The sequence below is a fragment of the Tursiops truncatus genome, chromosome 1 (assembly GCF_011762595.2).
Source record: "Tursiops truncatus isolate mTurTru1 chromosome 1, mTurTru1.mat.Y, whole genome shotgun sequence".
Classification (NCBI taxonomy): domain Eukaryota; kingdom Metazoa; phylum Chordata; class Mammalia; order Artiodactyla; family Delphinidae; genus Tursiops; species Tursiops truncatus.
Genome location: NC_047034.1, coordinates 5,580,085 through 5,592,382, shown reverse-complemented (window position 1 = coordinate 5,592,382; position 12,298 = coordinate 5,580,085). Strand labels below are relative to the sequence as shown.

At 37.8% G+C, this 12,298-nt stretch overlaps 1 protein-coding gene and 1 pseudogene across 3 annotated transcripts in view; one reads left to right on the top strand and one right to left on the bottom strand.

Annotated features, from left to right (window-relative positions):
- Positions 1-12,298, bottom strand: part of KCNT2 (potassium sodium-activated channel subfamily T member 2) — a 372,171-nt gene that overhangs the window by 342,617 nt on the left and 17,256 nt on the right. The gene's annotated exons all lie outside the window — the stretch shown is intronic.
- On the top strand, positions 10,588-11,151 carry LOC101329167 (large ribosomal subunit protein uL11m pseudogene; annotated as a pseudogene).

Sequence of the window (12,298 nt, the reverse complement as noted above, 5' to 3'; positions counted from 1 at the left end):
AACACACCCCCAGACCTGTGGTATGTGGAGAACAGCGTGAAAATGGGCAGTTTTCATGGAAAAGATGTTCACATTACAGCTTGGTTCCTATTAAAATAAGCAGATGCAGTGGACTCTCTTCCCTGGTGGCACAGTGGTTAAGAATCCGCCTGCCAATGCAAGGGGACACAGGTTCGAGCCCTGGTCTGGGAAGATCCCACATGCCGGGAAGCAAGTAAGCCTGTACACCACAGCTACTGAGCCCGTGCTCTAGAGCCCGCAAGTCACAACTACTGAGCCCACGTGCCACAACTACTGAAGCCCGCGAGCCTAAAGCCCGTGCTCTGCAACAAGAGAAGCCATCGCAATGAGAAGCCTGCGCACCGCAATGAAGCAGCCCCCACTTGCTGCAACTAGAGAAAGCCCGCATGCAACAACGAAGACCCAACGCAGCCAATAAATAAATAAATTTATTTTTTTAGAAAAAGATTTAAAATAAGCAGATGCAGCATCATGGATGGACCTAGATATTGAGTGAAGTAAGACACAAAAAGACAAATATCATATGATATCGATTATATGTAGAATCTAAAACAAAGGGTACAAATGAATTACTTACAAAACAGAAGTAGAGTCACGGATGTAGAAAACAAACTTATGGTTACCAGGGGATAAGAGGGGGGAGGGATAAACTGGGAGACTGGGATTGACATATACACACTACTATATATAAAATGGATAACTAATAAGAACCTGCTGTATAGCACAGGGAACTCTTCTCAATACTCTGTAATGGCCTATTTGGGAAATCTAAAAAAGAGTGGATATACGTATACGTATAACTGATTCACTTTGCTGTACATGGGAAACTAACAAAACGTTGTAAATCAACTGCACTCCAATAAAAATTTTAAAAAATAAAATAAAATAAGCAGATGCAGTGGACTCTCTTTGAAAAGTACTGAGTGTGTAAGAAAATGTATTTATGATGGTGCAGGAATTCCAGAAGATTCCAAAGAAAGTAGGATTAGCAGAGAGGACAGTGTCTGCCCAGTTAAATCAGCAGAGTGTGGGGATAAGACAAAGAGAATACAGATGAATGAACATATTCCCAGGAAAGGATATCACCAAACATTGCCGTGACTAGAAATACTGTTGTCAAAAGGAAAATCCTGCCTTTTTTCCCTAACTGAATTTTTTGTTAATAGTAAATTGATAGGCTTTGCTAGAATAGGAACCTTGGGACTTAGGGTGAAATTACTTGGCTTCAAGATTCTATAATGGAATTCTGCTTAAGTTTCTAGGAAGACAAGTGGAGAGAAATATACAGCCAGAGGAAAACAGTCAAGACAGCTACTAAAATAAAAATTGAGAAAAAAAAATTTTTAACCAGTAAGTAGTACAGTTTACAATTTCTTCCACTATATCTCACCATAACAAACTATATAGTTTTCACAGGTCCTTCCCTTGATCTCTTAACTGCAGTATTTAATAAGTGTTCATGGAAGAACAAAAGTCTCGTCGTCTGTGACTAATGAAAGAAAGAATTCCTCACCTTGGAGCTTGACTCTCCAAAGCACAATCACCATATTTTGTTAAAATAGACTCAAAACCTAGGAAACAAAAAACAGCAATAAACTTTCACTATCAAGATTCAACTTTTTTCAAAGCTACTTTATCTCACTCCCAAAGGCAGTAAGATTACTACCCTCATTTTATAGTTGAGGACTCTAAGACTACAGAGATTAAATAATTGCCCAAGACCACACAGTTACTAAGTACTATTTCAAGACTGAGTGGCTTTTTTGTTCTTTTCTTGGCCATGCCACGAGGCATGCGGGATCTTAGATCCCCAACCAGGGATTGAACCAGGGCCACTGGCAGTGGAAGCATGGAGTCCTAACCACTGGACCGCCAGGGAATTCCCAAGAGTGAGTGGCTTTTGAATATCTCAGCTTTTATAGTTCAATGTGAATGTGAATTAAATAGTATTTGAATGGGGATGAAATATGCAGGAAAACAAAAAACAGGAAAAAAAATAAAACATTTAAAACAAAAAGCTGCTGCCCTATTGTCTTGGGAGTAGTATGCCATAAATGTGATGATTTACTTGAAATAATAAAAACCTGACTATTATTCATTTACCTCATTAGCTTTTCCTAGCAGTCAAGGTCTATGTGTGATTTGTTCATCTTTTTCCTTTCTTTTTGTTGCTACCAGCACAGAGCAAAATAGAGATTTTACTAGCAAGCAAAAGCATTATCTTATTGTAAGCATTTTGAAATTTCATAAAAGCAGTAGCTTTTATTGTTATTGCTAAAACATGCACTGACGTGTCAATTTCCTTGCTTTTTCTTCTTTGCTTTTGTTTTGTCAATGATATGCATGTATAATGATATAAGGAAAATACATAAGGAAAGTAAATATATATGATGAGACAAGGATGATACCCAAGGAATGTAGAAAAGACTAATATAGCACTCCCTAGGCAACCATGTTATAAACTTCTTTTTTACAATGATCTAAAATCTGCATAGTTATGGGCACCAATTAATAATTACTGTATCTAGAAACTGAAACATATTTCTAGAGTACAGTATGGAAATACACGTTAAAAGCTTTAAAATTGACATGGTAATACCACATTTAGGAATTTATTTTAGGAAAATCATCAGCAAGGCCTTAGAAATGCTTACAAATATTTAGAGACAAGAATGTGAAATAGCATGAAAGCAACCTACAGCCTAATAACAATATGAATTAGATAAACATGATCACTCATATCATGGAATATTACACAATCATAAATAATCTCATTTCAGGAATCTACTTAAAGATACACTTCACTTAACAGATTTAATTAGATCTACTTAACAATATGTTAAGTGAAAATAGCAGTTGACAAAACTGTTTCTTTGAGAGGACAGACAGCAGAAGTAAGAAGAACTACAATCCTGCAGCCTGTGGAACAAAAACCACATTCACAGAAAGACAGACAAGATGAAAAGGCAGGGGCTATGTACCAGATGAAGGAACAAGATAAAACCCCAGAAAAAAAAACTAAATGAAGTGGAGATAGGCAACCTTCAAGAAAAGGAATGCAGAATAATGATAGTGAAGATGATCCAGGACCTCAGAAAAAGAATGGAGGCAAAGATCGAAAAGATGCAAGAAATGTTTAATAAAGACCTAGAAGAATTAAAGAACAAACAGAGATGAACAATACAAAAACAGAGATGAACAATACAATATCTGAAATGAAAAATACACTAGAAAAATCAATAGCAGAATAACTGAGGCAGAAGAACAGATAAGTGATGTGGAAGACAGAATGGTGGAATTCACTGCTGCGGAACAGAATAAAGAAAAAGAATGAAAAGAAAAGAAGACAGCCTAAGAGACCTCTGGGAAAACATTAAATGCAACAACATTTGCATTATAGGGGTCACAGAAGGAGAAGAGAGGGAGAAAGGAACCAAGAAAATACTTGAAGAGATAATAGTCGAAAACTTCCCTAACATGGGAAGGGAAATAGCCACCCAAGTCCAGGAAGTGCAGAGTCCCAGGCAGGATAAACCCAAGGAGAAACACGCCAAGACACATAGTAATCAAATTGACAAAAAATAAGGACAAAGAAAACTTATTGAAAGCAACAAGGAAAAAACAACAAATAATATAGAAGGGAACTCCCATAAGGTTAACAGCTGATTTCTCAGCAGAAACTCTAAAGCCAGAAGGGAGTGGCATGATATATTTAAAGTGATGAAAGGGAAAAACCTACAACCAATATTACTCTACTCAGCAAGGGTCTCATTCAGATTTGACGGAGAAACCAAACGCTCTACAGACAAGCAAAAGCTAAGAGAATTCAGCACCACCAAAGCACTCTACAACAAACGCTAAAGGGACTTCTCTAAGTGGGAAACACAAGAGAAGAAAAGGACCTACAAAAACAAACCCAAAACAATTAAGAAAATGGTAATAGGAACATACGTATCAATAATTACCTTAAACATGAATGGATTAAATGCTCCAACCAAAAGACACAGGCTTGCTGAATGGATACAAAAACAAGACCCATCTATATGCTGTCTACAAGAGACCCACTTCACACCTAGGGACACATACAGACTGAAAGTGAAGGGATGGAAAAAGATATTCCATGTAAATGGAAATCAAAAGAAAGCTGGAGTATCAATACTCATATCAGATAAAATAGACTTTAAAATAAAAAATGTTACAAGAGACAAGGAAGGACACTACATAATGAAAATGAATCAATTCAAGAAGAAGATATAACAATTATAAATATATATGCACCCAACATAGGAGCACATCAATACATAAGGCAACTGCTAACAGCTATAAAAGTGGAAATCGACAGTAACACACTAATAGTGGGGGAATTTAACACCTCACTTACACCAATGGACAGATCACCCAAACAGAAAATTACTAAGGAAACACAAGCTTTAAATGACACAACAGACTAGATAGATTTAATTGATATTTATAGGACATTCCATCCAAAAACAGCAGATTACACTTTCTTCTCAAGTGCGCATGGAATATTCTCCAGGATACATCACATCTTGGATCACAAAACAAGCCTCAGTCAATTTAAGAAAATTGAAATCATATCAAGCATCTTTTCTTATCACAATGCTATGAGAGTAAAAATCAATTACAGGGAAAAAAAAACATAAGAAACACAAACACATGGAGGCTAAACAATATGTTACTAAATAACCAAGAGAACACTGAAGAAATCAAAGAGCATATCAAAGAATACCTAGAGACGAATGACAATGGAAACACGATGATCGAAAACCTATGGGATGCAGCAAAAGCAGTTCTAAGAAGGAAGTTTATAGCTATACAAGCCTACCTCAAGAAACAAGAAAAATCTCAAATAAACAATCTAACCTTACACCTAAAGGAACTAGAGAAAGAAGAACAAACAAAACCCAAAGTTAGCAGAAGGAAAGAAATCGTAAAGATCAGAGCAGAAATAAATGAAATAGAAACAAAGAAAACAATAGCACAGATCAATAAAACTAAAAGCTGGTTCTTTGAGAAGATAAACAAAATTGATAAACCATTAGCCAGACTCATCAAGAAAAAGAGGGAGAGGACTCAAATCAATAAAATTAGAAATGAAAAAGGAGAAGTTACAACGGACAGCACAGAAATATAAAGCATCCTAAGAGACTACTACACACAACTCTATGCAATAAAATGGACAACCTGGAAGAAATGGACAAATTCTTAGAAAGGTATAACCTTCCAAGACTGAACCAGGAAGAAATAGAAAATATGAAGAGACCAATCACAAGTAATGAAATTGAAACTGTGATTAAAAATCTTCCAACAAACAAAAGTCCAGGACCAGATGGCTTCACAGGTGAATTCTACCAAACATTTAAAGAAGAGCTAACACCCATCCTTCTCAAACTCTTCCAAAAAGTTGCAGGGGAAGGAAAACTCCCAAACTCATTCTATGAGGCCACCATCACCCTGATACCAAAACCAGACAAAGATACTACAAAAAAAAGAAAATTACAAGCCAGTATCACTGATGAATATAGATGCGAAATTCCTCAACAAAAGACTAGCAAGCAGAATCCAACAACACATCAAAAGGATCATACACCATGATCAAGTGGGATTTACCCCAGGGATGCAAGGATTCTTCAATATACGCAAAACAATGTGATACACCGTATTAACAAATTAAAGAATAAAAACCATATGGTCATCTTAATAGATGCAGAAAAAGCTTTTGACAAAATTCAACACCGATTTATGATGAAAACTCTCCAGAAAGTGGAATAGAGGGAACCTTCTTCAACATAATAAAGGCCATATACAACAAACCCACAGCAAACATCATTCTCAATGGTGAATAACTGAAAGCATTTCCTCTAAGATCAGGAACAAGACAAGGATTTCCACTCTCACCACTATTGTTCAAAATAGTTTTGGAAGTCCTAGCCATGACAATCAGAGAAGAAAAAGAAATAAAAGGAATATAAATTGGAAAAGAAGAAGTAAAACTGTCACTCTTTGCAAATGATATGATACTACACATAGAGCATCCTAAAGATGCTACCAGAAAACTACTAGAGCTAATAAATGAATTTGGTAAAGCTGCAGGATACAAAATTAATGCACAGAAATCCCTTGCATTCCTGTATACTAATGATGAAAAATCTGAGAGAGAAATTAAGGAAATGCTCCCATATACCATTGCAACAAAATAATAAAATACCTAGGAATAAATCTTCCTAAGGAGACAAAAGACCTGTCTGCAGAGAACTATAAGACACTGATGAAAGAAATTAATGATGATACCAACAGATGGAGAGACATACCATGTTCTTCAACTGGAAGAATCAATATTGTGAAAATGACTATAGTACCCAAAGCAATCTACAGATTCAATGCACTCCCTATCAAATTACCAGTGGCATTTTTTACAGAACTAGAACAAAAAAATCTTAAAATTTGTATGGAGACACAAAAGACCCTGAATAGCCAAAGCAGTTTTGAGGAAAAAAACAGAGCTGGATGAATCAGACTCCCCGACTTCAGAGTATACTATGAAGTTACAGTAATCAAGACAATATGGTACTGGCACAAAAAGAGAAATATAGATAAATGAAACAGGATAGAAAGCCCAGAGATAAACCCATGCACCTATGGTCAACTAATCTATGACAAAGGAGGCAAGTATATACAATGGAGACAAGACACTCTATTCAATAAGTGGTGCTGGGAAAACTGGACAGCTACATGTAAAAGAATGAAATTAGAACACCATACACAAAAATAAACTCAAAATGAGTTAAAAACCTAAATGTAAGGCCAGAAACTATCAAACTCTTAGAGGACAACATACGCAGAACACTTTATGACATAAATCACAGCAAGATCCTTTTTGACCCACCTCCTAGAGAAATGGAAATAAAAAAAAATAAACAAATGGGACCTAATGAAACTTCAAAGCTTTTGCACAGCAAAGGAAACCATAAACAAGACTAAAAGACAACCCTCAGAATGTGAGAAAATATTTGCAAATGAAGCAACTGACAAAGGATTAATCTCCAAAATTTACAAGCGGCTCATTCAGCTCAATATCAAAAAAACAAACAACCGAATCCAAAAATGGGCAGAAGACCTAAATAGACATTTCTCCAAAGAAGATATACAGACTGCCAACAACCAAGGGAAAGAATGCTCAACATCACTAATCATTAGAGAAATGCAAATCAAAACTACAATGAGATATCATCTCACACCAGTCAGAATAGCCATTATCTACAAACAAATCTACAAACAATAAATGCTGGAGAGAGTGTGGAGAAAAGGGAACCCCCTTGCACTGTTGGTGGGAATGTACATTGATACAGCCACTATGGAGAACAGTATGGAAGTTACTTAAAAAACTAAAAATAGAACTACCATATGACCCAGCAATCCCACTACTGGGCATACACCCTGAGAAAACCATAATTCAAAAAGAGGCATGTACCAAAATGTTTATTGCAGCTCTATTTACAATAGTCAGGACATGGAAGCCACCTACGTGTCCATCGACAGATGAATGGATAAAGAAGATGTGGCACATATATACAATGGAATATTACTCAGCCATAAAAAGAAACAAAACTGAGTTATTTGTAGTGAGGTGGATGGACCTAGAGTCTGTCATACAGAGTGAAGTATGTCAGAAAGAGAAAAACAAATACCTTATGCTAACACATATATATGGAATCTAAAAAAAAAAAAAAAATGGTCATGAAGAACCTCGGGGCAAGACGGGAATAAACACACAGACCTACTAGAGAATGGACTTGAGGATATGGGGAGGGGGAAGGGTAAGCTGGGACAAAGTGAGAGAGTGGCATGGACATATATACACTACCAATTGTAAAATAGATAGCTAGTGGGAAGCAGCCGCATAGCCCAGGGAGATCAGCTCGGTGCTCTGTGACCACCTAGAGGTGTGGGATAGGGAGGGTGGGAGGGAGGGAGATGCAAGAGGGAAGAGATATGGGGACATATGTATATGTATAGCCGATTCACTTCGTTATAAAGCAGAAACTGACACGCCATTGTAAAGCAATTATACTCCAATAAAGATGTTAAAAAAAAAAAAGATTGAAATTAGAACACTCGCTAACACCATACACAAAAATAAACTCAAAATGGGTTAGAGACCTGAATGTAAGACTGCACACTATAAAACTCTTAGAGGAAAACATAGGAAGAACACTCTTTGACATAAATCACAGCAAGATGTTTTTTGATCCACCTCCAGAGTGATGGAAATTAAAACAAAAATAAACAAATGGGACCTAATGAAACTTAAGAGCTTTTGCAAAGCAAAGGAAACTACAAACAAGACGAAAAGACAACCCTCAGAATGGGAGAAAATATTTGCAAACGAATCAGCGGACAAAGAATTAATCTCCAAAATACATAAACAGCTCATGCAGCTCAATATCAAGAAAACAAACAACCCAATCCAAAAATGGTCCAAAGACCTAAATAGACATTTCTCCGAAGAAGATATACAGATGGCCAAGAAGCACATGAAAAGCTGCTCAGCATCATTAATTATTAAAGAAATGCAAATCAAAACTACAATGAGGTATCACCTAACACAAGTTAGAATGGGCATCATCAGAAAATCTACAAACAACAAATGCTGGATAGGGTGTGGAGAAAAGGGAACCTCCTTGCACTGTTGGTGTGAATGTAAACTGATACAGCCACTATGCAGAACAATATGGAGGTTCCTTAAAAAACTAAAACTAGAATTACCATATGACCCAGCAATCGCACTACTGGGCATATACCCAGAGAAAACCGTAATTCATAAAGGCACATGCACCCCAAAGTTCATTGCAGCACTGTTTACAATAGCCAGTTCATGGAAGCAACCTAAATGCCCATCAACAGATGAATGGATAAAGAAGTGGTACATATATACAATGGAATATTACTCAGCCATAAAAAGGAACGAAATTGGATCACTGTAGAGATGTGATGGATCTAGAGACTGTCATACAGAGTGAAGTAAGTCAGAAAGGGAAAAACAAATATCGTATATTAACGCATCTATGTGGAACCTAGAAAAATGGTATAGATGAACCACTTTGCAGGACAGAAATAGAGACACAAATGTAGAGAACTAATGTATGGACACCAAGGGGGGAAAGTGGCGGGGTAGGGGTGGTGGTGTGATGAATTGGGAGGTTGGGATAGACATATATACACTAATACGTATAAAAGGGATAACTAATAAGAACCTGCTGTATAAAAAATAAATTAAATTAAAAAAACAAAAAAAACTATCTTCTCTGGTAAAACTCCATTCATGTAGACAACATCCACTACAAATAAAATAGTCACTACAAATAAAATAAGTCACTACAAATAAAATAGTCACTACAAATAAAATAAGTCACTACAAATAAAATAAACAATATGTATACATAGATATGCAAATAGTCAAAGTATTTTATGTATTCCTTGAACAATTTTACACATTAAAATGTACCAACTATATTAAAAAATGTTATAAAAAATACTATTTAGCATAGTATTTGTAGTCCAGAAATTATTGGGACTAAAGACCAAAGTTTGATTTTTTAAATAAAAGAATAAAATTATTTGAATGATCTATTATCAACTGAGTTTTCTAATAAGTTTAAACATAATAGTTTGCCTCATTTTTCTGTTCTAAAACTAAAACTAGCTATCACTGGGGTGTCTACACAATCCAAAGACAACCTCTCTGAAAACAGCCACATCTTCTCAATCTAAGAAGTTGCCCCTCCCTTATAAAAGTATGAATAGGTATGTTTGTGACATTTATTATATTCATTGACACATTATATTTCGCTATCACTGCATATCCCTGATATTCTTGGATCTCTACGGGTGTTTTGAAAATATCTAACTTTCCCTTTCATTGTGTCAGTTATTGAATCGATAGCGTATCATATTCATGTCATTTCATTAAAAGAAGGCTTTAGGCATATAAATAGTTAAATCAATTTTTACTAAGCATTACCTAGGATGTGCTCCTACAAACCTTCTAAAAGACATTTTTTAAATAAAAGAAATGGCTTTCCTCTGGCTTTCCTCATTCCTATACCAGAGAAAACATTTTTGTAGCCACTGTTGTTTTAAAAACAGCATGGCCCGCTAGACTTTGGGAAATCACCAAAATGTTAAAGAAGATATTAAAAGGAATAAGGCTAAGTGCACTACTACTTTTCAAGCATTACCTGATCAGTTATGGTCCCTCCTTCTCATAATTCATCTTAAATATGCCAGATCAGCAAAATTATAAAAGGAACTATATAAAAATTCCACACCTGTCATACGTGATCAAGAGATGCCTGCTACTGCCAGACCCCAGATTTATTAATGAGCAGAACATATTATAATTGTCAGATGACTTGTTACAAGAAAGAGATAAAGTGCTGTAGTCACTGGGATGCAGGCCAGGTTTTAGAAGATGTCCCTGTCCCCCTCCTCCCCCCATCTCCTTGCTGTAGACCTGAAATGAACTAAGGCCGGGAACTCCTCATCATGTCAAGGCTAAGCCAGGCCACTCAGGCCCTCAGGAAGCCCGAGGTCAGCGGCATGATCCGGACCATCGGCCCGGGCCCCCGCCAGGCCCCGTCCTGGGTCAGCAAGGCATTTCTGTCAACCAGTTCTGTAAGGAGTTCAACGAGAAGACCAAGGACATCAAAGAAGGCGTTTCTCTGCCTACCAAGATTTTTGTGAAGCCTGACAGGGCATTTGAAATCAAAACTGGCCAACCCACTGTTTCCTACTTCCTGAAGGCAGCTTCTGGGATTGAGAAGGGGGCCCCACACACAGAGAAAGAAGTGGCAGGCCTGGTGCCACTGAAGCACGTGTAGGAGATCGCCGGCGTCAAAGCTCAGGATAACACCTTTGCCCTGCAGGACGTGCCCCATCCTCTGTTGTCCACTCCGTCATTGGATCTGCCGGTTCCCTGGGCATTTATGTGGTGAAGGACCTCCGTTCTGAAGAGCTGGCAGCTTTCCAGAAGGAGCGAGCCCTGTTCCTGGCTGCTCAGAAAGAGGCAGATTTGGCAGCCCAGGCAGAAGCTGTCAAGAAGTGACCCCTGTCCCCCACCCTCCAGGATTTTGAAGGGGGCCAGTTGGGAAGGCGGGGCCAGTGGGGAGGAAGGGAGGTCACATCAACCTGACCTCTCCCTGGCAGAGTTCAGCCCACCTGTTTCCCCATAACCTGGCAGGACCTTCAGTCTCTCCACTGCTCTTCCAGATAATGTAGGATGTGCTTTTTCAGGTAAAGAATGACTTTTCAGTGAGGGGGGTTGGTGTGGCTGGTCTACATTAAAATTTTAGATAAAACAAACTTCCTGCTTCGAAATTGATATTTTGAGTAATAACACCTGGCAGTAAGGAAGCATTCACCTCAGCTACACCTCATTTATCTATATTATATATAGATACAGATATAGATCTACCTATCCATATATCTGTATGCCCTTCCTTATTATCTACTATCAGCACCAAAAATACCAAAACTTCCTCAACACCTATATGATTAAATGTTGATTCTGTGAAAAGAAGCTTTGCACTCTCAAGACCTGTTAACTACCATAACATAGGGATGATTTACAGTGGCTCACAATTTTCCAAAGGGTCCAGTTACAAGTTAGTGCAGTGTTTATAACATTATAATTGTTTTGTTTGTTTTGTTTTGTTCTTTTGGCCACACTGCACAGCGTGCAGTATCTTAGTTCGGGACCAGGGATCGAACCCGTGCCCCCTGTAGTGGAAGTGCAGAGTCTTAACCCTGGACCGCCAGGGAAGTGCTTATAACGTTATAATTTTCATAAGGGAATTTAAGAACCTTCCCATATTGGACCATTCTGTTTATTAAGAGAAGACTTAGGATACCTGCTGAGATTACGATTTCCTCTGAGAACTGCCCAGAAATGAAGGCAAACAATCAAACAGTTAAAGAATTACACTTAGGGCTTCCCTGGTGGCGCAGTGGTTGAGAGTCTGCCTGACGATGCAGGGGACACGGGTTCGTGCCCCGGTCCGGGAAGGTCCCACATGCCGCGGAGCGGCTGGGCCTGTGAGCCATGGCTGCTGAGGCTGTGCGTCCGGAGCCTGTGCTCTGCCAACGGGAGAGGCCACAACAGTAAGAGGCCCGCGTACCGCAAAAAAAAAAAAAAAAAAAAAAAAAGAATTACACTTAGAGTTAGAATTACACTTAGAATTGGAATTATGGGTTCCCT